This window comes from Dipodomys spectabilis, unplaced genomic scaffold, assembly GCF_019054845.1.
Source record: "Dipodomys spectabilis isolate Male_0828 unplaced genomic scaffold, ASM1905484v1 ptg000015l, whole genome shotgun sequence".
Taxonomy (NCBI): Eukaryota; Metazoa; Chordata; class Mammalia; order Rodentia; family Heteromyidae; genus Dipodomys; species Dipodomys spectabilis.
The window spans coordinates 11,549,908-11,573,305 of NW_024870692.1; the positions used below are offsets into that span (position 1 = coordinate 11,549,908).

At 37.9% G+C, this 23,398-nt stretch overlaps 1 protein-coding gene across 4 annotated transcripts in view; it reads right to left on the reverse strand.

Moving 5' to 3' along the window:
- Ncoa2 (nuclear receptor coactivator 2) overlaps nucleotides 1-23,398 on the reverse strand; it is a 258,130-nt gene that overhangs the window by 162,914 nt on the left and 71,818 nt on the right. The gene's annotated exons all lie outside the window — the stretch shown is intronic.

Genomic DNA, 23,398 nt, shown 5'->3' on the forward strand with positions numbered 1-23,398 from the left:
AGTAACATTTCACTGAATTCTGTGGTGTTACAGATTTTGAGTTCTCATCATTAGACTACACCTCATCTACTTGTCTAATCACTAGCTTTCCTTACCAGACTAGAAGCTGAGTACCAGCAAAGGCTCTAACTACCCATTTCCATACTTCAGGCTGTAACACACAGTACATTTGTTGCATAAATGAAATATTTACATAACAACCTTATTTGACATGACTTATAGTTTACCAAATATGAGACTTTTAAAAAGCCCTAGAGTACTTAAATAAAATTATATAGCTCAGCGCTACATATGTGACTCATGCCTGTAATCCTAGCTATTCAGGAGTCTGAGATCTGAGGATCAGTTCGAAGCCAGTCCAAGCAGGAAAGGATTCTTATCTCCAGCTAGTCACAGAAAATGCCCAAAGTGGCATAGTGGCTCACATGGCTAACCTTGAGCAAAAGGAGCTCAGAGACAGCACCCAGGCCGAGAGTTCAAGCCCTAGGACTGCCTCCCCCCCCCCCCCCGCCCCCGATAATCTATGTAGTAACTTTAAAGCAGCAAACAAAATGACTGACTTTTGAAAAGTCTTTATGGAAGTAAGAATGTACTACTTATTACAACCATAACAATTTGCAAAAGAAAGGTGCATAAGAAATGGAAGAAGTGTACATGTTTAGTGAGAGGAAGGAATCTATATATCATTTCCTCAGGTCTATATCTGAATGAAGGGCTGAACCCTCAGCCAGTCTGCACCTAATCATTCCAAAGTTTCTTTCCAAGATACACAGTGAAAAACAAGATGGAAATATATGCTTATGACACCTCATTTACTATTTACTACTATTGTGCATTCATTTATTATTTATTACTACAAGAAAAGCTGAATGACATCTATAATAGTGGTACTATGTAGCATTTGAGGGGGAAAAAAACAATAAATTTAGCTTCCAAGGATATTTTTGACAATAAGCCAAGAAAGTTTATTTACCCCTTAGAATAACATCAATCAGTAATAATTTGTTTTGGATGATTATACTGTAAAATAGTATTAATTCTTCTAAGAGTCCTATAGTCTTTAGTAAACTAAAGGGGAAAAGCTAAGGAAGTATGCTCTGTCTTACTATGCTATAAATAGGTCACTGTCAGCAGGCATAGTGAAATAGCAGAAAGAGCCCAGCATCTTTAGACCTGGCCTTCACATTCTAGTTTTATCACACAGAAACTGCTGTTATGGTAACAATAATAGTTTATTATTACCATCAGCTTAGGTATATGACCTATTGTCTGCATCACGGATTCAACTATGGAAAGTTAGTACTATAATACCATCTTTGTAGCATCTTGGAAACATTTAATGATAGTAGGCATTATAATTAGGTTTCTACAAAGTATGATCATCTAAAAGTGATGGCTGGTATGATAGGTAACTCAGTGATATGAAGTAAAATGGAACTTCAGGCCCACCCTATCTCAAATAACACTGATTTTTCCCTGGGGTGTTTCTAGCCTTTTAACTCTCCTGAAAGATGTGCTGATGTGGAGACTGCTAGGCAATTTCTAAACTACGGCTGCTTTTAAACTCTATCATTTGGAGGCTGAAATTAGGAAGACTGTTGTTTGAGGTGAGCACAGGGACATATGAACCACCTTTCCCAACCATAAACTGGGTGTACTGATCATCCCAGTTATATGGAAGGCCAAGATAGGGAAGATCATGGTTCCAGGCCAATCTGGATATGATGGTGTGTACCTGTCATTCCATTCACAACAGGAAAGCTAATATAGGTGGATCATGGTCTAGGCACAGGCCTAGGCAAAAAGTGAGACCCTAGCCCAAAAATATGGCTTAGTGTTGTTTATCACGCTTGCTTAGCAAGTGCAAGGCTCCAGAGTTCAAACTCCTACCACCACACACAAAAAAAGCCTACATCATAACTTACAAAGAAATCACACTACTTACTTCAATGCTTACTATAAAGTAGCAGTAATCAAAGCTGCAGAGTATTATTAGTATAGGAAGAACAGAACAGAGCTCATCTATGTCCATTCATATGAAACAAATGGTGTCATGGCAATTCAGTGATAAAAAGATAGTATTACCAATAAATGGTACTGCAGACTGGTTACACATATGGAAAGAGGAAAAGGAACTTCAATCTTTACCTTGCACCATGTGCAAGATTAACTTGTAAAGAATGTATCACAGCTCTAAAACACTAAAACTTGGTTGAGGATGTAGCTCAAGGTGTTCAAGGGAAAAATAAAGTATATATCATAAAAGAAAAATACTTATAACTTGAACATCAAATTTTCATATTTCTGTTCCTCAAAATACATCACTTTAAAAATGAAAACACAAGTGACAAAATGTAAGGAAATTATTTACAGACTTGTCATGTAATAAAAGATACAAATCTAGAATAAAGAGCTACATAATTACATGATAAAGGGCACATGTCTACAAATCATAAAGAGCTCTTATTCAATAATAAGACAAATAATATAAGCTTTTAAAATAAACCAAGGAAGGGGTGGGTAGAAGAGGGATGGATGAGAATGCCAAAAGGGTTGACACTGATCAAGATGTATTGAATTCATAAACTGCAACTCCTTTGTACAACTATTTAAAGATAATAAAATAATTAATAAATAATAAAATAATGCCTGAGCTATCAGCCTATAGTGATTTTTAGGAAGTAGTAGAATCTTACATTTTTTGTATTAGGGGCATTTGGATAACATTTGCAGGTCCTACAAAATTATCAATGTAGCAGCTAACAACAATCATGTCTGTCTCATGATATACCAGATTATTCTGTGTGCCTTATTGACAGGAGGAAGGGCCTAGTATAAGGAAGTTAACTGAAGTTGTCTTTGAAGAAAATACTGGAACCCAGCCCCCTTTCCTTTTCTTTCTCTGCTTCCTAGCTGCCACAAGGTGAGCAGCTTTGTTCCAACACAAATCCATCTCTATCATGATTGTTGTGCCCCACCACACACCCCAAAACAGCGAAGGTGGGTGGCCATAGGCTGAAACCTCAATCAGGAAGCCCAAGTAAATGTTTCCTCTTGTTAAGTATTTATGTCATGTATTTTGTCACAGTGACAGAAATTTAACACACTCATCATAGGAAAAACACATGAAAAAAAATAGTATCATTAGTCATTAAGAAATTGAAAATGCAGCTGAGCACCGGTGGCTCAAGCCTGTAATCCTAGCTACTCAGGATGCTGAGATCTTAGCAGTTTAAAACCAGCCTGGTAAGGAAAGTCCCTGATATTTTTATCTCCAATAAGTCACCAAAAAACTGGAAGTGGTGGTGTGACTCAAGTGGTAGAGTGCGCTTGCCTTAAGCTGAATTGCTGAGGGACAGTGCCCAGGCCCAGAGTTTAAGCCCCACGACCTCCAAAAATAAAAAAGAAATTTAAAATGCAATCAAACATCTTATACAACCAGATTGGGAAATACAATGGTATGCAATTTGGGAAAAGTGTGGGAAGTTGTCTCATCCAACACAGCAAATTCACCCTTGTATGTTTTAATTTCTCCTAGAAATGTTTACACGAAGTACTCTTTATAAATGCCCACAGCAATCATGTCCCACAATAGCTCTGAAATGGAAAGCATACCAATGTTTACCAATCAGAAAAAGTAGTTCAAGCTGGGCGCCGGTGGCTCACACCTGTAATCCTAGCTACTCAGGAGGCTGAGATCTGAAGATCATGGTTCAAAGCCAGCCCAGGCAGGAAAGTCTGTGAGACTCTTATCTCCAATTAACCACCAGAAAACCAGAAGTAGCACTATGGTTCAAGTGGTAGAGCACTCGCCTTGAGCTGAAGAGCTGAGGGACAGCGTTCAGGCCCAGAGTTCAAACCCACTACCGACAAAACAAGGAAGGAAGGAAGGAAGGAAGGAAGGAAGGAAGGAAGGAAGGAAGGAAGGAAGGGAAGGAAGGGAGGGAGGGAGGGAGGGAGGGAGGGAGGTCTATCCACTCCATAGAATGCCATTGAATAATAAAAAAGCAATGAGTTACTAAAATATATAACAATGTATATAAATCCCGAAAATATGACAAATGAAAAAGGCTAGGCACAAAGACTACACTGTATAATTATATTTGAAATTTCTAAAAAATTCAAAAGCTGACCCATGGTTTCTGAGATCAGGGAACATTAGTGGGGAATTACTGAAAATGGGCACAAAAGAATCTTGGGAAGGAACAGAATTGTTCCCAAATTAGACCATATTCTAAAGAAAAAAAATTGAGACACAAGATTCATACAATTATATAAAATTTGCTAAATTTGTATTTAAATATACTTAAGATGAACGCATTTTATAGTATGCAGGTTATATCTCAATTTTTTAAAACTGGCTAGTCAGGAGGCTGAGATCTGAGGATCCAGTTTGAAGCCAACCCCGGCAGAAAAAGTCTATGAGACTCATCTCCAATTACTCGCAAAAGAGCTATAAGTGGAACTATATCTTAAGTGGTAGAGTGCTAACCTTGAGCACAAAAGCTCAGAGACAGGGCTCAGGCTCTGAGTTTAAGCTTAGGACTGGCACAAAACTAAAAAACAAAACCCTACAAATGTTTTAAATTCTAAAATAAAGTTGAATGCTAGATGTCGTAGCATATGCCTGAAATCCTACCTAGAGAGTTCCAAACCAGCTGGGGCAACATGGTACCCTGCACATACACATAAAAAGTTAAATAATGTTTACAAAAGCACCAGTGTTCCTGCTGTTCCTTCCCATGCGATAGCTAACGTTATTGTGTGAGTGGAGGCAACTACTAAGGGTAAAGGAAGTTTTAGTAGCACTAACTAACAAGTTAAGAATAATCAATATTCTGGGGCTGGGAAGGTGGCTCAGTGGTAGACCATTTGTGTTGCATATGCATGAGGCCCTGGGTTCGATTCCTCAGCACCACATAAGCAAAAAGAAAAAAGCCAGAAGTGGCGCTGTGGCTCAAGTGGTAGAGCGCTAGCCTTGAGCTGAAGAGCTGAGGCACAGTGCCCAGGCCCAGAGTTCAGGCCCCACGACCGGGCCCCCCCCCAAAAAAAAGAATAATCAATATTCTGTGACAAGACTAAACATATACCAAATAAAAACTAGACAGACTACTGGTGGCATGAGAGCAAACAGGTTGATGAAAGGGATTACGAAGTGATGCTTGATATTTCATTTTTAAATGAATGGTTATAAATATATCTAGAGCAGAAGAGTAGGCTAGAAATAAAAGTAAGTGATACCTATAACAACAATACAAAAAACATTTTTATAATTACAAGAATAAAAACTTGGGGTTGGAGAGATGGCTCAGTTGGTAGAGTGCCAGCTCATAAGCAAAAGTGTCAGGTACTGAGTTTTAATCCTGCTGTCAGACAAAAAACAAAAACAAAATGGACTATCCTCTTCTGATTTCTCAACACAACAGCTATCATTTATTGGATGTGTATTTGGTGAAAGAACTAGTTCAACAGATTACTGAACAGGATAGATAATAGGTTATATATAATACAAATATATTCTAAAATAAAGCTTTCATATGAATTTCAATAAAGTAACAGTAAAACCCAATATTGCATTTCAAATTACTTATTAAGGTAAATAGGACTAGGATTGTAGATCAGCGATGGAGCATTTGCCCAGGCTGGGGGATGTTCTATAACCACTATACTCTAAGTTCTATACCCACTTCTGCAAAGTAAATTAAATAAACAAATAAAAATAACGTAAAGAATGTATACCAGATTTGCAAAGTATAATTCTTCCCTAATTAGTAAGCTGATTGTGCTAAAATTAAGATTGAAGACCACAGAAACACTGATAAGTTAACTGATGAACTTCTATATATAGTATACATAAGCTCTGGCTTTGTCTACAGGTCTGTGCCTCCAATGAGGAAAATAACTCTTAGCCAAGGAAAGGATTTAACAAGTAGCTGTCATTTTCTAACATCTTTTGTAAAATCATATCAAAATGGCCATAAAATAATATATAGCCCTTATAAGTTATGAATATTAAACAATCTTCTAATTGTCTTTTCCAATTACTGTCTCTTAATATATATATAATTATTTCTCTCAAAGAAATCATTAAGTTTACTAAAACTAATCAATCTTAAAATTTTTAAATTTTTATTCTAATTAGCCAAACTAAAGTACAGTCAAGCTAAACAAGTACAGATTTAAATTTATAATTCAGTAACTTTTCAACGACACTAAATATAAAAATGTTTATGTCATAATTGAAGTAATTATACAGAAAAGGATACTACCATAGGCTTAAAAGTCCTTGAGCTACATACAGTTAAGCACAGTTCACAATTTATATTTATGATACAGTACAAAACAATATACTCAGCATTTTCTATATCTTATAACCAGTCTTTTAAATCTTGTCACTCACCATGGTCGAACAATACAATAAAGCAACTATAATAAAACGGAAACATTCTTTTCTTTTTGGCAGTGCTGGACAGCCTATGGCTTCATGAATGCTAGGTTAAGTATTCTACCACTGAGCTATATTCTCAGCACAGAAATAGGGGCCCCTAAGCTGCCCAAGCTGGTCTCAAACTTGAAATCCTTCTACAAGTCTCTGGTGTAGCTAGGACTGCAGGCACACATCACTGTGGCTGGCAAAAGTCTGGCTGCAATTAACTAGGAAACAATTAAGATTCAAGATTCAAATCTGAAAGAGGACTGATGGTATTAATTTTGAAGTCTAACCTGAAATAACCTGCAAATAGTACTTAAGTTCATAAAAATGGTTACTATCTCTTAGGCAAAGGATATAAAGAAAGAAGATCTGAGAGCTTGGAACTAAGTCCTGAAGAAAATAGACATTGAAAAACAATGTAGAAGAGAAACTCGCAGAAGAATGCAAAGAAACTAGCTAAGAGACAAGACTATACAATATAAGAGAAAGGAGTTCCAAGGAAGAGGGTGGTCAACATTGCTCAGTTGCTGAGAAATAATTAAAGCTTCCACTTGATTTCCAAACAGAAATGACTGATGTTTTTTAAATCAGTTTCATTGCAGAAAGATATAAATCACCCACAGATGAGGTGGTGATAGATGAGTAGAAAAATAAGAATTTAGACACGTGAGGAAACCTGATTGCTATCATTACCTTATCTAAACTTATCTTCCCCTCTAGATGGTGAACTCCTTGCAGACAAGGCTAGGGTTTCAACTGCTTCTGGTAAGATAACACACAACACTGATGCACAAGTAGTGGGCTTTACTCAGGACACTCAGTGAGAAGATTCTCACAACAGTCTTTAACAGAATTACAGGGAGAAAAGAAAAAGTAAATAGTTGGGTAGAAATTACTCTGTGAAATAGAAATTGAAATAAAAGGTTTTTTATTTTAATAATGTGGACAATTTTAAATAAACATCCTTCAGAAATTCACTTCCTTATGGTTTTTCTGGTCGGTCATGGGGCTTGAATCAAGGCCTAGGTGTTGTATGAGTTCTTTTTGCTCAAGGCTATAGTGCTCTACAACTTTCAGCCATAGCGCCACTTCTAGTTTTCTGGTTGTTAAAGTCTCACAGACTTTCTCACCCAGACTAGCTTTAAACAGTGATCCTCAGATCTCAGCCTCCTGAGTAGCTAGGATTGCAGGCTTGCGCCTACCAGGTCCTAGTGGTCTCCTTATGTTTTTCTCTCTAATTACTGTTGCAGCCATTACTCTGACACAAAAATGAGTTTATACGTTTCCTTTTATATCCTAAGTTTAAGGTGGACAAGCTCGTAAAATACTTCAAGACTATATGCTAAATATACATATAATACCTTCTTAAGACAAAAGCAACCAAAAAGTAAATAAAAACGGCCTAGAATATCAATCTTCCTTATTTCAGCTTTCCTCATAACTGAAATAACAAGTATATGCCATTATGTCTAGCTATTGGCTGAGGAGTCTCATGCGAATACCTACGCTGACTTCAAACTAAGATCCTCCCGGTCTCAGTTTCCCAAATGGCTAGGATTATAGGCATCAGTCACTAGCATCTAGCTTAGCAATAAGGACTTTAAAGCAAAATAGAAACAACTAAAGAAAACTAAACAGAAACTAGAATATTGCTAGAGGTAAAACTTTTGCTTAGCATGTGTGAAGCCCTGAGTTCCATCCCCAGCGGGGGAGGTTACAGGGAAGAAGGCCTAACAGCATCAAACACAAAAAAGGATTACGATGCATAAAGATAAATGTAAACTCACCCGTTCACTTATCTAATAAATGTTTACAGTAGGAAGATCTGTAAACAGATCTGGATATACACTGGCTTTGGGATTTATAGGTATTCCTCAACTTACAAAGACATTTAATGCATCTAATCTACAGCTGTTTCCCCATATGGAACCCAAGGAAGTACCTATCAGTTGTTTCTCCACGTGAGGTGAGCTCCAAGTCACTGCCTTTCCCTGCCTGGCACCACAAAGAAGGATCACTTCACATATAGTTAGGGAAAATATCCAAATTCATGATTCTAAGCATGATTTCTACTGAATGTGTGTCACTTTAGTACCATCATCAAATCTAGAGCTCATTAAGTCCAACTATCATGAACCAGGAACTTTCTCCAAGTGTTTAAAATTTAAATCCTGCCTCAAAGGAATTTACAGATTAGTATTATGCTCCTCTGTGTCTTCCTCAAGTTCTAATATTTTATTTCACAAAAACAGCTAGCCCTAGCCCAGCACAATGGCTCAAACCACTTGTGGCTACTCAGGAGGCTGAAATCAGGAAGACTGCAGGACTAAAATCAGGTGACTGAGTTAGTCAGTCAGACTCCAACCCATTTTAACAGAAAAGGATGGGCATGGTGGAGTGCCCTTGCCAACTCAGCTTCATGGGAAGCATTAAATAGGATGATTACAGTTTAAGCAAGGGATAGGCTTGTTACCTGGGGAAAAAAAAAAGTAAAAAGCACTAAGGGCATGTATCAAGTGGTAGAGTAGCTCCCTAGCAAGCTCCAAGGCCCGAGTTCAAACACTAGTACTGCCACAAAATAAATAAATAAGACTGTCATGGGCATAACCAACAATTTAGATCAATCAAGTTACAGAGCAATCTGCGAGTAAGCCAGGTGCAAGCCCCTCTCTGAGGAGGAAGTAAAGATGTTATAAAAATCACAGAAGGCCACATGCAGTTTGTGTGTTAAGCTCTCATTTCAGACCATACTTCAGGGCTTGCTTAATTAATCCTTTTTAATGTTTCTTCACAAAGGATTAAAGAACCACTCATTGATACCATTACAAAGATCCCTAGCAGATCTTTTCTGTATTGCCACAGTTGAGGTTCTGGGACCCAAAATAGGCAAAACAAGTCAGGTCAGTAGTAAGCTGTTGTTTTAACAAGATTTATTTCTGTCTAGGTGTGCTACAGTTTAAACAAACATACTATCCCAATGACTAAAATAAGCTTAGCTGCTTCTTTTATTAAAAGCATAGACAATTTAACCATTCATAATACTATTCCTGGGGATCTAAAATTACTCATATTTTTCTATTGACAGCACCTCTTTATTCAAATTTCACATGATGCCAACTAGAGAAAATTATCTTACCAGGTATTTGTAAACATAAGAAAATGTTTGGCCAGGTGCTAGTGGCTCACACCTACAATCCTAGCTACTCAGGAGGCTGAGATCTGAGGATCACAGTTCAAAGCCAGCCTTAGTAAGAAAGTCCATGAGAGACTCTTATCTCTAATTAACCACCAGAAAATCAGAAGTGGTACTATGGCTCAAAGTGGGTAGAGAACTAGCCTTGAGCAAAGGAGCTCAGGAAAAGCACCCAAGCCCCGAGTTCAACCCCTGTAACCAACCCAAAAAAGTTTGATCTCACACTTGTAATGAAACAAAACAGTAAACAGGTAAATTTAGAGCGCGCACACACACACACACACACACACACACACACACACACACACACACACACACACACACACACACACACACACACACACACACACACACACACACACACACACACACACACACACACACACACACACACACCATGCCTGGCATTTTCATTTTCTTTTCAAAAGACTGAAGAGGTAGTATTACAGACGTGAGCCACTTTATCTTCAATTAACCACCAGAAGACCAGAAGTGGTGCTATGGCTCCAGTGGTAGAGCGTTCACCTTGAGCTGAACAGCTCAGAGACAGCCCCCAGGCTCAGAGTTCAAGATCCACAATCGACGGGAAAAAAAAAAGAAAAAGAAAAAAAAGGATTGAAAGAGGTATGTGATGAGGTGTGTTTACAAATCCCTTTGCTGTAATGTCAAAATAGTAAATGACACAAAACAATAACAAATTATAACCTGATTGTTTATCTTTTCTCTCATAATCTCAATTTTTAAACGTTACATAAGTGGATTTCTTTTTGTAGAACACGACACAATGAAGAAAAATTCTCACTGCTAACTAGCCACTTCTTAATAATTTGCCCAAAATACACTATGTGTCAAAGTAGAGTTCTGAACAGGAACATAATCAGAAGCTTGTAACTGGCAACTTCGCCTCCATGAAAGAGGCCACTAGGGGAAGAGGAGCGTTAACAGTTGGCTCACCCTTTCCTCCTTAGAGGGGCTGGAGACCTGGGTTACCTGGGACCCCCCCCCCCCGCCCCCCGCCCCACACATAACATCATCCCTCAACATCTTTAGACCTCAGTTGCCTCAGTGACAAACGGAGAGAGCAGCACAATTATCTGCAGTTTTCTGATTGGTTCTTAAAAAACAAAACAAAATAAAAACTTCCCTCATTTGTTTAACTAAATGGTTCAATTATTTCTCTAATTTTTCACTGAACACTTCTCAGATTTCAATACTTTACTCCTTTTCTTGTATTTCATCTTTCTAAGTCTGTGAGGTGAGAACTGCACAAGAGACATGTACTAGGCATCTACCAAAGCTAAGTGGCTTTGGCCAAGGAGAGCCTAGAAATTAGATGCTCTGATTCCCAAGAAAGTTCAGTGCTCCCAAGAAATTTCTATAAATGACATGTTAAATCTGTAAGAGCCACAAAACAAATTATGCCATAAAGAAAAACTTAAAAAAAGCAATACATATAGAAAAATATTGCATTATTTTCTTTAAATCATGCTGCTTCTTGTCTTAATTTCCTCGGATAACACAACTTTAGGCCTTTATGTTTCAAATTTATTTTCAAGATTCCTGAAACAAGAAAATTACAGTGGCTTGTTAGCAAAATTTTACCATCTCTTAAGTTTGCCTAAGGTAATGTATACTCCTTGGTAGAAAAAAGTATGGACTAAGACTATAGTAGATTATGTTTTTGAATTTTTGTAAATGAACAATGAATATAAGCTTTTTAGCTTAATGTAGCAATTTCAGCATCTGTTTTGTTCAAATTTACAAATACATGGATGGATCAACACACATTTCAGACTTTTTAAAAATACTGGTTTTCATTTTAAAGTCTTTTTGTTCCAATGAAGAAAGTCATCTGGGAAAATACTGCTCATCATTTTATTTTTTTAAATTTTGCTTTTATTGTCTTTAGTTGTTGTACAAAGGAGTTACAATTCAATTTATCAGTTTATGAGGACAATGCATGCTGATCAACTTGTGATTGTTTTTAAAAGATGATTACTTCCTAGATTAAAATCAAAGTTATGCCAGGCACCGGTGACTCATATCTACAATCTTACCTACTGAGGAATTTGAGATAGATGTGGGGAGGGGGGGCAGGGGGAGGTTGGAGGGGAGCAAGGCCCTGAGTTCAGGTCTAGCACCATCGCAAAAATAATCAAAATTATTAGTTTTGCTTAATTCCCAAAACAATTTCAAGGTTTTGTGGAGAAGTGTACTGCTTTACATTTTAAACATCTGGCACAATATGTCCCACCTTTTTTTTTTAACTGAAAACAACATTCATCCAATGAACTTTATAATCAAAACCAACTTGAACAGAAGAATGGAAAACCAACAACAACAAAAAAACACCAAACCTAATGCTCTCAGAAAATGAGCATACACTGAAAGGTATTCTACAGTAGTTATGCTAAATCACAGACTCAGAACTGACCCTGAGAAATCTGAGGGGAGTCTCAGTTCAGGTGAAGCATGCACATGTACTGTACTAGCAAAGACAGACAACTAGAGTACGTCTATCAAAGAAATAACATAAGAACCAACTTAAGCTAGTACAAGGTTCTGAGTCTGACACTGGGAGCAAACAGGCTACAGGGAAAAAGTAAGTTAACCCAACTGTAACATGAAAAGTACCAACTACTGTGGGGGTTGGTCCTATTTATAAAATAAACTCTGAGGCAAAGGCTAATTAGCTAATCTGAATATATCATGTACTTATGATCTTATAATACTAGATGAATTTATTCAATTCCCAATGGACTCAGACAACATTTCTAACTATCCTCAAGACAACTATGACTTCCTTAACACAAATTAACCAAACATATTTCCTTTTTTACTTCCATCTAATAATGTTTTGCAAGTCCAAAAATACTCTCAAATGCTTTTTAAAATGTAAGCCAGCTTAGAGACTTGAGCTGTTTTTAGTAATGGTATTTTAGAAGTGGTATATAAGTTACCACTTCAGGCAATGAGGTATGACTAGTCACTGGTAATAGTGGTGACTTGGGAGGTCGAAAAAAACTATTTTAAGAAAAATAAAGAGATTGTGGGTTCTCTTCTCAAACCTCACCCTTGCCCAAACATACATACATATGAAATTTAAAGTTTATATAACACACAAATTAAAATTATGTTTAAAAGGAAGGGATTACAGCAGAATAAATTTTTATTTAAAGGTTTTAGTAATACAGTCAGTCTTGGCTAGATTTTGGATGTTCCAGTTACCGTCTTAGTCTTCTAGCTCCCCACTATATCATTTCTGAATGGAGGAGGGTAATTTTTCTGGGCTATTTTGATGTTGTTGTTTTTGTTTTATGGTCATGGGGCTTCAACTCTGTGCTTGGGAGCTGCCCCTGAGCTCTTCACCTCAAGGAGAGCACTCCACCAATTTTCCAATTTTCTGGTGGTTAACGGACTTGCCTGCCCGGGCTGGCTTTGAACCACAGTCTTCAGATCTCAGTTTCCTGAGTAGCTAGGATTACAGGCATGAGCCACTGGCACCTAGCAGCTAATTTTTCTGAACCAGACCATAAACAGTTCTAGAAACAAAATCAATTTCAAAAGTAACTTCCTTATCCACAAATATATGAACAAGTCATATTTCAAGATACCACAAAGACTCCCAAAAAAGTATCAAAGTATATGGTATGTGTCACCAACCTACAGCCATCCTATTTCTAGCTATGAGTAAGACTATATAAAGTGACCTCTCTGAAAATGAGTTATATTGAAGAATAATACAAGTCTAAAAAGACTAAACTCACTGAAGAATAACAAACAGCATTTTTTGGAAGGCCACATTAAAGAGATGAAACTACTAATGTAATATTAAGGATACAATAAACCTCTATGAGAAAACTAGTACTATGTGAAGAAATACACACTCTGCTGACTGTTAACTGGAACAAAATCCCAGAAACACATATTAACCTTTAGTTTGCTTCAAGTAAAACAGTGTAAACTAAAGGGCTGAAATGTTCTTTAACATGAAACCAACCAGCAGTCATTTCCTGAATAGTAAATGTCATTTCCTTCTCAGTATTGTGATTTAAACTCAGGGTCTCATGTTTGCTAGGCAGGCACTCTGATGCTGAGCCACATCTTCAGCCCTGTTTTTTGCTGGTTACTTTTGAGACAGAGTCTCACTCCTCCCCCCCCCCCCGCCCCCCCCCCCCCCCCCCCGCATGGGTGTCTGGACTATGGTTCACCTATTTTATTAGGTTTCCCATAGTTCCTATGAGAACACACAAGTGCATCCAGTTTCCATCTGCTAAGATGGAGTTCCACACTTTTCTGCCTGAGCTGGCTTGGAACTGCAATCCTAGGAATCTCAGACTCCAATATAGCTTGGGATGCCAGGCACAGACACAACTCTCTCCCTTAGCCTAGGCTGAATTTGAGCCAAAATCCTTCTCAGCCTCCTTAATAAAATATAATTTCAAAAAGTCTAATGGAAAAGATTAACACTTGAGCATTCTAAAATTGTTTATCAATAATCTTTTTTTAGAACACTGAAACTGTGTTACTCTATGTGTAAAGAAAACCATTGTCTTTCTTAACTGTCTAATGAATGACCAACATTCCCCACTAACAGTACTCTGGGCATCAATGTCAGAAATTCAGCTCTGGTCTGTGTGTGTTGCTTCCCAGGACATTTGTTTCAAATCAGCATTCTAAATGAGCAACATGGATGCAGACTGAACCCACTCCATTCTGCAGGCCCTGAGCCTTCCATGTCTTTCATGTCCTAAATTTCAGTGTTTGATAAGATGTGGGAAAGCAAGCAAGTTTTACAGTTCTGGAAGAGCAATACAATGTCCCACCAGCAAGCACTTCCAGAGTGTATCTTATAGAAACCAGGGAAGATAGCCATCCAAAATTAATTAGAAATACCTCACCATCTAGATTGTGCATATACAAAAGTTATTACATCTTTGATTCTTGTACTCTTTTCTTTGGGCTGTCTCTGGGCATTCAACACCCCTAAGGAAAAGAAAGGGCTGGGAAAACAAGACAAAATTCCAATCTTGGAGTTCCACCACCAGTAATAGCACTTAAGAAACAAAACAAACAAATTAATCTCTTAGACCCCTAAGAGAAAACACACTAAAGCACTAAAAATGGATGCATAAGGTTGTTGCCATTATGGGTACATTCTTCAATGTCCACATCCATAAAATGATAACTACATTGTTAATAGTTATATTGAAGGTCAAAAAATAGAACAATTGTTGGGAGAGTAGGTTAAAACTAATGATTTCAAATATATAACTATCATAAGATTTATAAGAAGGTCTTCAACCCGAAGTTGACAAATAAACCTACTGAAAAACATCTTGTGATTATCTCCTTCTTCACTGCCTGTGTGAAAAGAAAGGCATACAAGGAAAGTAGCATTGAGTGCTCACTCACTGACCACAACCACAGAGAAACAATCTAAAGCACACTATTGGAGGCAAGAGGAAAGTGTGATTTTGCAACAGGAACAGGGTAAACCCACTTTCCTGCCACACACTTCATTCAAAGCCCAGTACTTTCAAGCAGGCCACACAGCTGCAGCCTTGAAAGCTTTCCAGATAGAAGCCAAGATAGCAACTGCAATTAGCATAGCTCAGGAGGGAACTGTGCCCTAACCCAATTCAATGAAACACTTGCTTGCTGAGTGTCAATCACATTATACTCATCAGAAACAAAGTTAAACAACTTTATATAAGTAGTCTAAGGAAGCCTGCTTGATTGGAATGCTAGTTAAACAGGTTAGTTAACAATGTGCATGCTTTCTAGGCAGCATCATCCACTTGGACAGAGGACCACTGCATAGAGGGAAGGTTGCAGCACCCTCAGAAACTATTTGCCTGGTCTGCCTGCCCTTAATGAACTCCATGAATCTCAACAGTAAGAGTCCAAATTCCTCTCAAAGTCAAAGCCACAAAAGGCGGAAAAGAAAAGCCTGGTTATATCTGAAGACTGAACTTGGTTTACAAGGTATCAAGGCTGTTTAATGAGCTGTTTTACAGGCTCCACATTTTTACCAAGCCCTGTGAAACAATCTCAACCAACTTTCCAAAAAGCAGACATCTTTCACGTGAGTCCCAAACACTACTCTCTCAACTCTACAGAACTCTTTATCTAAAGCAGCACTCTCGTTTTCTTTCAAAATCATTTAAGAAATTATCTGTCAAGATTCGGCAATTCCACTTCTGTTTATTTACCCTAAAGATCTGAAATCAGTTTGTCAGAGATGTCTACACTATGCTCATTGTGGCACTATTCACAATAGCTAAGTTATAGAATCAATCTAAGTAATGCATCCATAAAGACAATGTGGCTTAAATATGCAATACTATTTGGCCTTTAAAAAAAACAAAAGAAAGAAAACTGTGTCAATAGTGACAACTAATGGATAGAATTACAGGGGCAGTGTGCTAAGTGAAATAGGACAAGCACTGAAAAACAAATATTAGACATTCTGACTTATATATGGAATAGAAGACAATGGAACCTATAGAATCAGAGGTTTCAGTTAACACAGAGGATGGGCCTGGAGAAGAGAGGAGATGATAGTCAAGACTACAAATCTGTTAGACAGGAAAGTATGTTTATAGGTAGATGGGTTTGGTTTTTGAGATCTATTGTACAGCATGATAAATATAGTTAATACAGTACACTGTACATTTCAGAATTGCTAACAATTAAGTTTTAAATGCTCTCACTAAAAAAAAAGATATGCTTTTAAGTGATAAATATATTTTATACCACTAAAAAAAAAAGTCCACATCACTGAAATATAGCACTAGTAAAATCACCAGGTTTGCCTTTAAATCAAGGTGCTCTGGCAACTTACAGCTCAATGCTTTTACTATGGTTGTTACTGAAGTCTGTGTTCATTCGCTTCTTGGTTTTAGTCAAGCCTATTAATATAAGTTCATTCCTATGGTAAACACTTAGCAATATTTAAGATAAACAGTAGTCATCACAGTAATAAACAGGCCACAAGAAAATGTTATGAGTTTTCTTTTCACTAAGAAAGCAGTAGTCATTCCAAGTACAGAAAAGTATAGGTTTCTAGAAGCTAGGCAATGATTGTAAGCAATGCTATAAAAGCAACACGAGTATTTACTAGTGTTCAAAGTGCCATCAGCTGGCTCCTGCATTTGCATACAGTACAGTTCTTCCTCCACTGGATGGTGTTGCATCTCTGAGACATCAGGAGAAAAAGTTCACTTCTTAAGTTTTCAGACCTGACAAAACCAAAGCACAGACGTAACATCTACTACTTATCCTATGTGTGACTCTTGATAAGTGAATGTATCTCCCTTGGCCTTGTCTATCCATTCGTAAAGTAAAAGAAACATGCATCATTTAAATTTTTAAGAAAAATGTAGGTAGAGTATCTGCTGCTTGATAATGGCAGCAATTCTTGTTAAAGTTACAGAGATGAATCACCTTCTAGTAATTTGCCAGAAAAATGAAATGTTTTGGGGACTTCAGCAATAGTTCATAGAATTTGTCTTAAGGGTGTTTGTAGCGGGTGAGGTATGACTATGTGGTAGCATATATATTTACTAAGCATATAAAAATAAGGGATGGCTAGCTACACAGGAGGATTGTAGTTTAAAGCCAGACTCAAAAGGAAAGTCCATACAAGTATCATCCTAATTAAACACCAAAACACCAAAAGTGGAGCTGTGGCTTAAGTGGTAGAGTACCCTCGAGCACAAAAATCTGAAGGACAGTACCCAGGCCAAGTTCAAGCCCCAGGGCTGGCACAAAAAAATAATAAAAAATAAAAGGTAGGGCTGGGCACCGGTGGCTCATGCCTGTAATCCTAACTGTAATCTCAGGAGGCTGAGATCTGAGGTTCAAAGCCAGCCCAGGCAGGAAAGTCCGTGCCTTTCCAATAAACCACTAGAAAACCGGATGTGGCGCTGTGGCTCAAGCAGTAGAGCACTTGCCTTGAGCTGAAGAGCTCAGGGACAGCTCCCAAGCCCAGAGTTCAAGCCCCACGACCAACCAAAAATAAAGAAATAAAGAAATAAAATAAAAGGTGGTTCTAGACTTATACTTGGGGGTTCCACAATGCTCATACAGTAAGTATATTTTATTGTACATGAGTTAGGCTGTGTTGAGACACCTTCATGCTATCAGGTACTAACTTGATTCTATGAGGCAAGGATGTTCAATCATTACTTGTAACACAAGGACTGCCAGTTACTGAGTCAGATGGAACTAAGACAGAAGCCACTCAGACTATGCTTCACACCTGGGAGGAATGCATGGAATTTTTCAATGAGTATTCAGTGAGTATTGAATCCACCCGGTAGACAGCTGGGTACTGGAAACTTGTCACATACATCCTTGATCAAAGATAAATCCTGCCTTCAAACTGTTTGTATCCAAAGGAAACACAAACAAAAAGGAAGCTGATGAAATATGTAGAAAATGTAGTATCTTTTAGTATAATGGTGAGCTAAAAATAGTAATGCAGGTTGATGCACAAATTATGTTAATTAGGGAAACACTTTTGAGTCACTCAGTTTTGATATTTTAAAAAACAGGAGAGGGCAGAGCATGGTGATACACATCCATAATATGAGATTTTCAAGAAGTACAGGTAGGAAGGCTACTACTGAGGCTGGTTCAGGCAAAAGCGTAGAACCCTGTGTAAAATATAAACTAAGAAAAGCATACAAATTGGGGGTGTGGCTCAGGTCATATCAATCTTACCAAGTAAGCACACGGCCCTGAGTTAAATTCCTAGTGAGAGAGAAGAAAAAGAAAGGGGAGGTGGGAAGAGAGAAAAAAAGGGAAGGGAAGAGAAGAGTGGGAAGAGATGGGAAAAGGCATGGGGCAGAGGCAGCCAAGCTCAGTGGTAGAACACGTGTTTAATATTCATTAATATGCTGGGATTGAATCCCCAGCACTAACCAAACCAACCAAACAAATTAGATAAATAAATGTAAGGAAAACTAAAAATGAGAGCGTATAATTGGTGATTAATAGATGAGAGGCAATCATAAATATAATTTAGATACTGACTGTATCAACAGTGAAAAAGCACATCACGGATGAAACAAATAATTTTATTTATTATTTTATTTTATTTTGTGGGTTATAGGGCCTGAACTCTGGGCCTGGACACTGTCCCTCAGCTCTATCAGCTCAAGGCTAGCCCTCTACCACTTGAGCCACAGTGCTACTTCTGGCTTTTTCTGCTTATGTGGTGCTGAGGAATCCAGGGCCTCATGCATGCAAGGCAAGCACTCTACCACTGAGCCACCTTCCCAGCCCTGAAACAAATGGTTTTATAAAGAAAACTATCTGAGGTAGGAAAAATCTAAAATTGGCAAACTTAAAAAGGTTAATGATGTTTGAAAAATATGGAAATTTTAATAAACTTTTTAAATCAGTATTTTATATATTGGGTTCTTTGCTAATTATTCATTCACTCAGAGGGATCACTGTTTCAACAAACAATGATCGTATGTTTATAACATTGTCTTACTCAAAAATATTGTCAACTAACTATCCTAAATCCTTGGTATGAGCTTGTTTTTATAGGAAAATGGAAAGTTTTAGTTTGGGCCTAGTAGCAGATTCCTATAATCCCAGACACTTTGGAGATCAGATCTGTAGGATAATGGTTTGAGGCCAACTCAGGCAAATAGTGAAGTGAGACTCTATCCGAACAAATAGGCAGGTATAAGTGAAACATGCCTACAATTCTAGCTACACGAAAAACATAAGTAGCAAAGTGTGAGACCCTGTCTGAAAAATAACTAAAGAAGAAAAAAAAAAAAAAAAAAGGTGAGGCTATGGTGCTTAGCAAGCACCAGGTTTGGAGTTCAAACTACTCCACAAAGAAGTATAATGGACCCCCAAAAGAGCCCCATATTAAAAAAATAGTATGTACATGTATACATTAACTATTCAATACTGTATAATAACAATACAGTGTTCCCATGGTAATCTTGACCTTCAGAGGAGCCGATACCCCTAAACAGTGTAGACTCTACTTCCTGGGCCTAGTACTGGAAGTATAATGTGACTGGACCCACATTACTCCCAAACTCTACCGCCAGCTTTTCTCTCCAAATGTCTTTTCACCAATGAATGAGGCCACTTTTTCAAGAATGACGTGCATGGGCCAGGAGATGGTGATGCTTCTGCTCTAGTAATGAATAAGGCTACTTTTCCAAGAATGATGTGCATGTGCCAGGAGCTGGTGATGATTCTGCTCTAATTCTCTTATGTCATGAACACATGCTAGCTAACTGCCTGAAGATGTGGTAAGGTTGAGCTTGTCAATTGTGTCCAAAACACTTGGGCAAACTTCTACTCATTCATTCACTTTCTATGAATGCCAGGTGCCAGACTTTTTTTTTTAAAAAGTGGTATTATTGACAGGTGCTAATAGCTCACACCTATATTCCTAGCAACTCAGGAGGCTGAGATCTGAGGATAGTGGTTCAAAGCCAGCAAGGGCAGAATATCCCATGAGACTGTTACCTACAAGTAACTACCAAAATTAGCCAAAAGGGGAGCTGTGGCTCAAGGGGTAGAGCACTAGCCTTGAGCAAAAATCTCAGGGACAGTACAAGGACTAACACACACACACACACATACACACACAGAGTGGTATTTTTAGTGGTATTTTCACCCACACAGCATATACGTATATAGGTATTAACAACCCTTCAAAGAAAACCAATATCCTTACTGATTTCAAAGTGTTACTTCTGTCCCTAGAACTTGCTTCTGAAATATTAGACTTTCTATTTCCAAACTTGCCACCATATGTGAAGCAGCCCTTTCACATGAAGTCAGTTCCACCTTTCTCTCTTGAACCACTCACTGTTCATTTTAGGTTTTGTTTTTTGTTTTAATTTTAATTTTTTTGCCAGTCCTGGGTCTTGAACTCTGGGCTGGGCACTGTCCCTGAGCTTCTTTTGCTCAAGGTGAATGCTCTACCACTTGAGCTGCAGATCCACTTCACTGTTCTTTTTAAATTTAAGAGTATTAAAGTTCACTAGAAAGTAGAAAATAGTAAGCAAGGGGTGGGAAAAAGTTCACTACCTTCTACCATGAAGCAACCAGTACTGTTTCTCCCAGTGGTTTTCTATCTGGAACATAGGTACAGCTGAAGAGAATTGTCAGTAAGACCTCAGTCCCTCCCACTCCCCTGAATGATCCCTGTCTACCTGTCACACAGGCCTAGTCTCACTTTATCACTGTTGACAGAGCCATGACAGAAATCTCTGCACAGAACTCTTCACATGGAGAGATGACTGCCCCCGGTGGTCCTAGGCCAAGATAAGATTCCTGTGAAGGCTTCTCATATGTAATGACAAAGTGGTGATCAGAAACAATTCATAGCAAAAACTGCCTTCTGAAAATGTGCTTTAATCATAACTAGTAAAGGTCAGTCTCTGTCACTCACAAAATCAACCATGTAATTTTTTTCCACTTTTTACTTAAGACTCCAGTCTATTTCTCAGCAAGGCTGGGAAGGAATTTGACTTCCTAGAACCAATGGCACGGATGGCACACTTAGTGTGGCTCAGCATTCTCATATTCCTGGCCTATGCTTGATCACCTCCAGCTTGTCATCCAGTAAGCAGAGACCACTACAAGAACACTGTAAGCAGCCCTCTGCTCTTTTCATTCTGCAGAAGGCAGGTCAAATGAAGCCACTGGGAAAACAGCCTGGACTGCTCCTCACCTGCCCACAACTAGCAAGACAAGCCTAACACCAGGTTAAGGTTTAACAGACTTCCACCGAAACTCCTACATCCTAACTTTCTCAATGCTTCCTCCTACCTGAGATACACTTTGGGAACAATAACACTGATTCAAATAAAGTCATGGAAAATGAGTAAATTCTCTCCCTCCCTTCCCTCCACACACACGCACGCACGCACGCACGCACGCACGCCAGCTGTGAGTCACAGAATCATCCAGGTAGCTTAAAGTAATTTAAAGGACATGCCTTACACTTCATACGTAACAGAAAAGTTCACTGTGAGGAAAACCCATAGCAAATTGTAACTTTCTTAAGTCACTTACGAAGAGACTTATTGTGGAGATAGCGTCTAGTGATTCAATGTTGAAGATTTTAAGCACAAAAGTGACTATTATGAGGCTTCTATCCTAATGTACTCTAGAATTGGTAGCTGGAACATCTTTCCCAACCCTTCCAATCAGCCAGATGTATAAAAAGTAGAATAAGAAAGATGATTTGTATTTAGCTTTTCCTTGTTTTAGACCTACTCTTATTGACAATGATCCTTAAATACTAATTTACAAAAGACTAAAATAGAATAAATAAATAGCCAAAGCTACCTTACTGTGGTTCTAATAAATAACATATTTACCAGGTTTCTCCAGAGATTGCTCTTGGACAGGACAATGAATAACTCCCTCACTCCTGCCAACAGCTTTTTACCAGTAACTAACCAACCCATTGCCTCCACTTGAGCTTTGCTGGCCTAACTTCAATTTGAAGTTGGCTTCAGGAATAAATAAATAAAATAAGTATGTTCTGCTCACATCACGTCTTTCCTTACCACACTAGCAAAGGGAAGTCTTCAAATGAACACTCCTTATCAGAGCAACAAGCTTACCTTTTGTTCATCTGCCTTTTGAATGATGGCATAACTTAAGGAATATATTCTGGAAAAAGACTAGTCAACAGAAAGAAAAACTATGTCTCTTCTCTGAAATCCTTGTGAAACACCCTCACATTTTCACAATATCCATAATAAAATGCAATCCACTTGAATAGTCTGAAGAACATCCTTGCTGCGATCCCAAACTGCCTTAATTGTATTTTTAAATATTTCAAGCAACTTTTCCAATTGATCCTCTTTAATTAAAAAATAATAGCAGAAATCACAATACTGACCATGTTAATTCAGTTAAAATCCAACCATTTAAACAAAATAGCAGTACAATCTCATAATATGACCCTCTTCACAACTAACCAAAAAACACTCCAAGTAAAACAAAAACCTAAAAATTGGAAAGTCCTAAGTGGCTTTTAGTCTTACCAGAGAAAACAAGCACATGGTAAACACTACAACTAAACACTGATATAGTAAGAGAACTTAAAAAGCAGAATGAAGATGCAGACAGATAGGCTGGGTGATGGATAGATAATAAATAGACACAGGCATTTGTGTGTGTGTGCACACATGCATGCGTGTACATACACACACACACACACACACACACACACACACACACACACACTTTTAAAGCTACATTACCTACCCAGTGCTTCCAACCATCCCCAATCATTTGGGAAGAAGCATTTTAATTAAAGCAGCTTCACATATCCCAGAGGTTCAACCCATATTTCCTGATTTCTATGACAAAGGATGGTCATTAACCTACCAAGATCACCAGGAATGCGGTACCAGTATGACCACACTTAAATAAACCTTTCATCTACTTTGAGCAAAACAAAAACACTGCGAAACTGGTATGGCAAGTTATACAACTTAGCACTATTATACATTAGTTTCAGAGGAGACCGCCTGACTAATCAGCATACCTAAGACATACAAAAGTTAAACGTGTGTAACTTATACCATACTTGCAAAAACAAGATCTAATCAATTCCACAAATTTTTAGCAGAATAACTAAGATCTAATGAATAAAATTTTAGATAAAGCCTGATTATAACTAAATGTTACATACTTCAATAGAAAAAAAAAAAAAAAAAGCAAAACCACCTTTGATTTCTCAATTATAAAACTCATTTCTG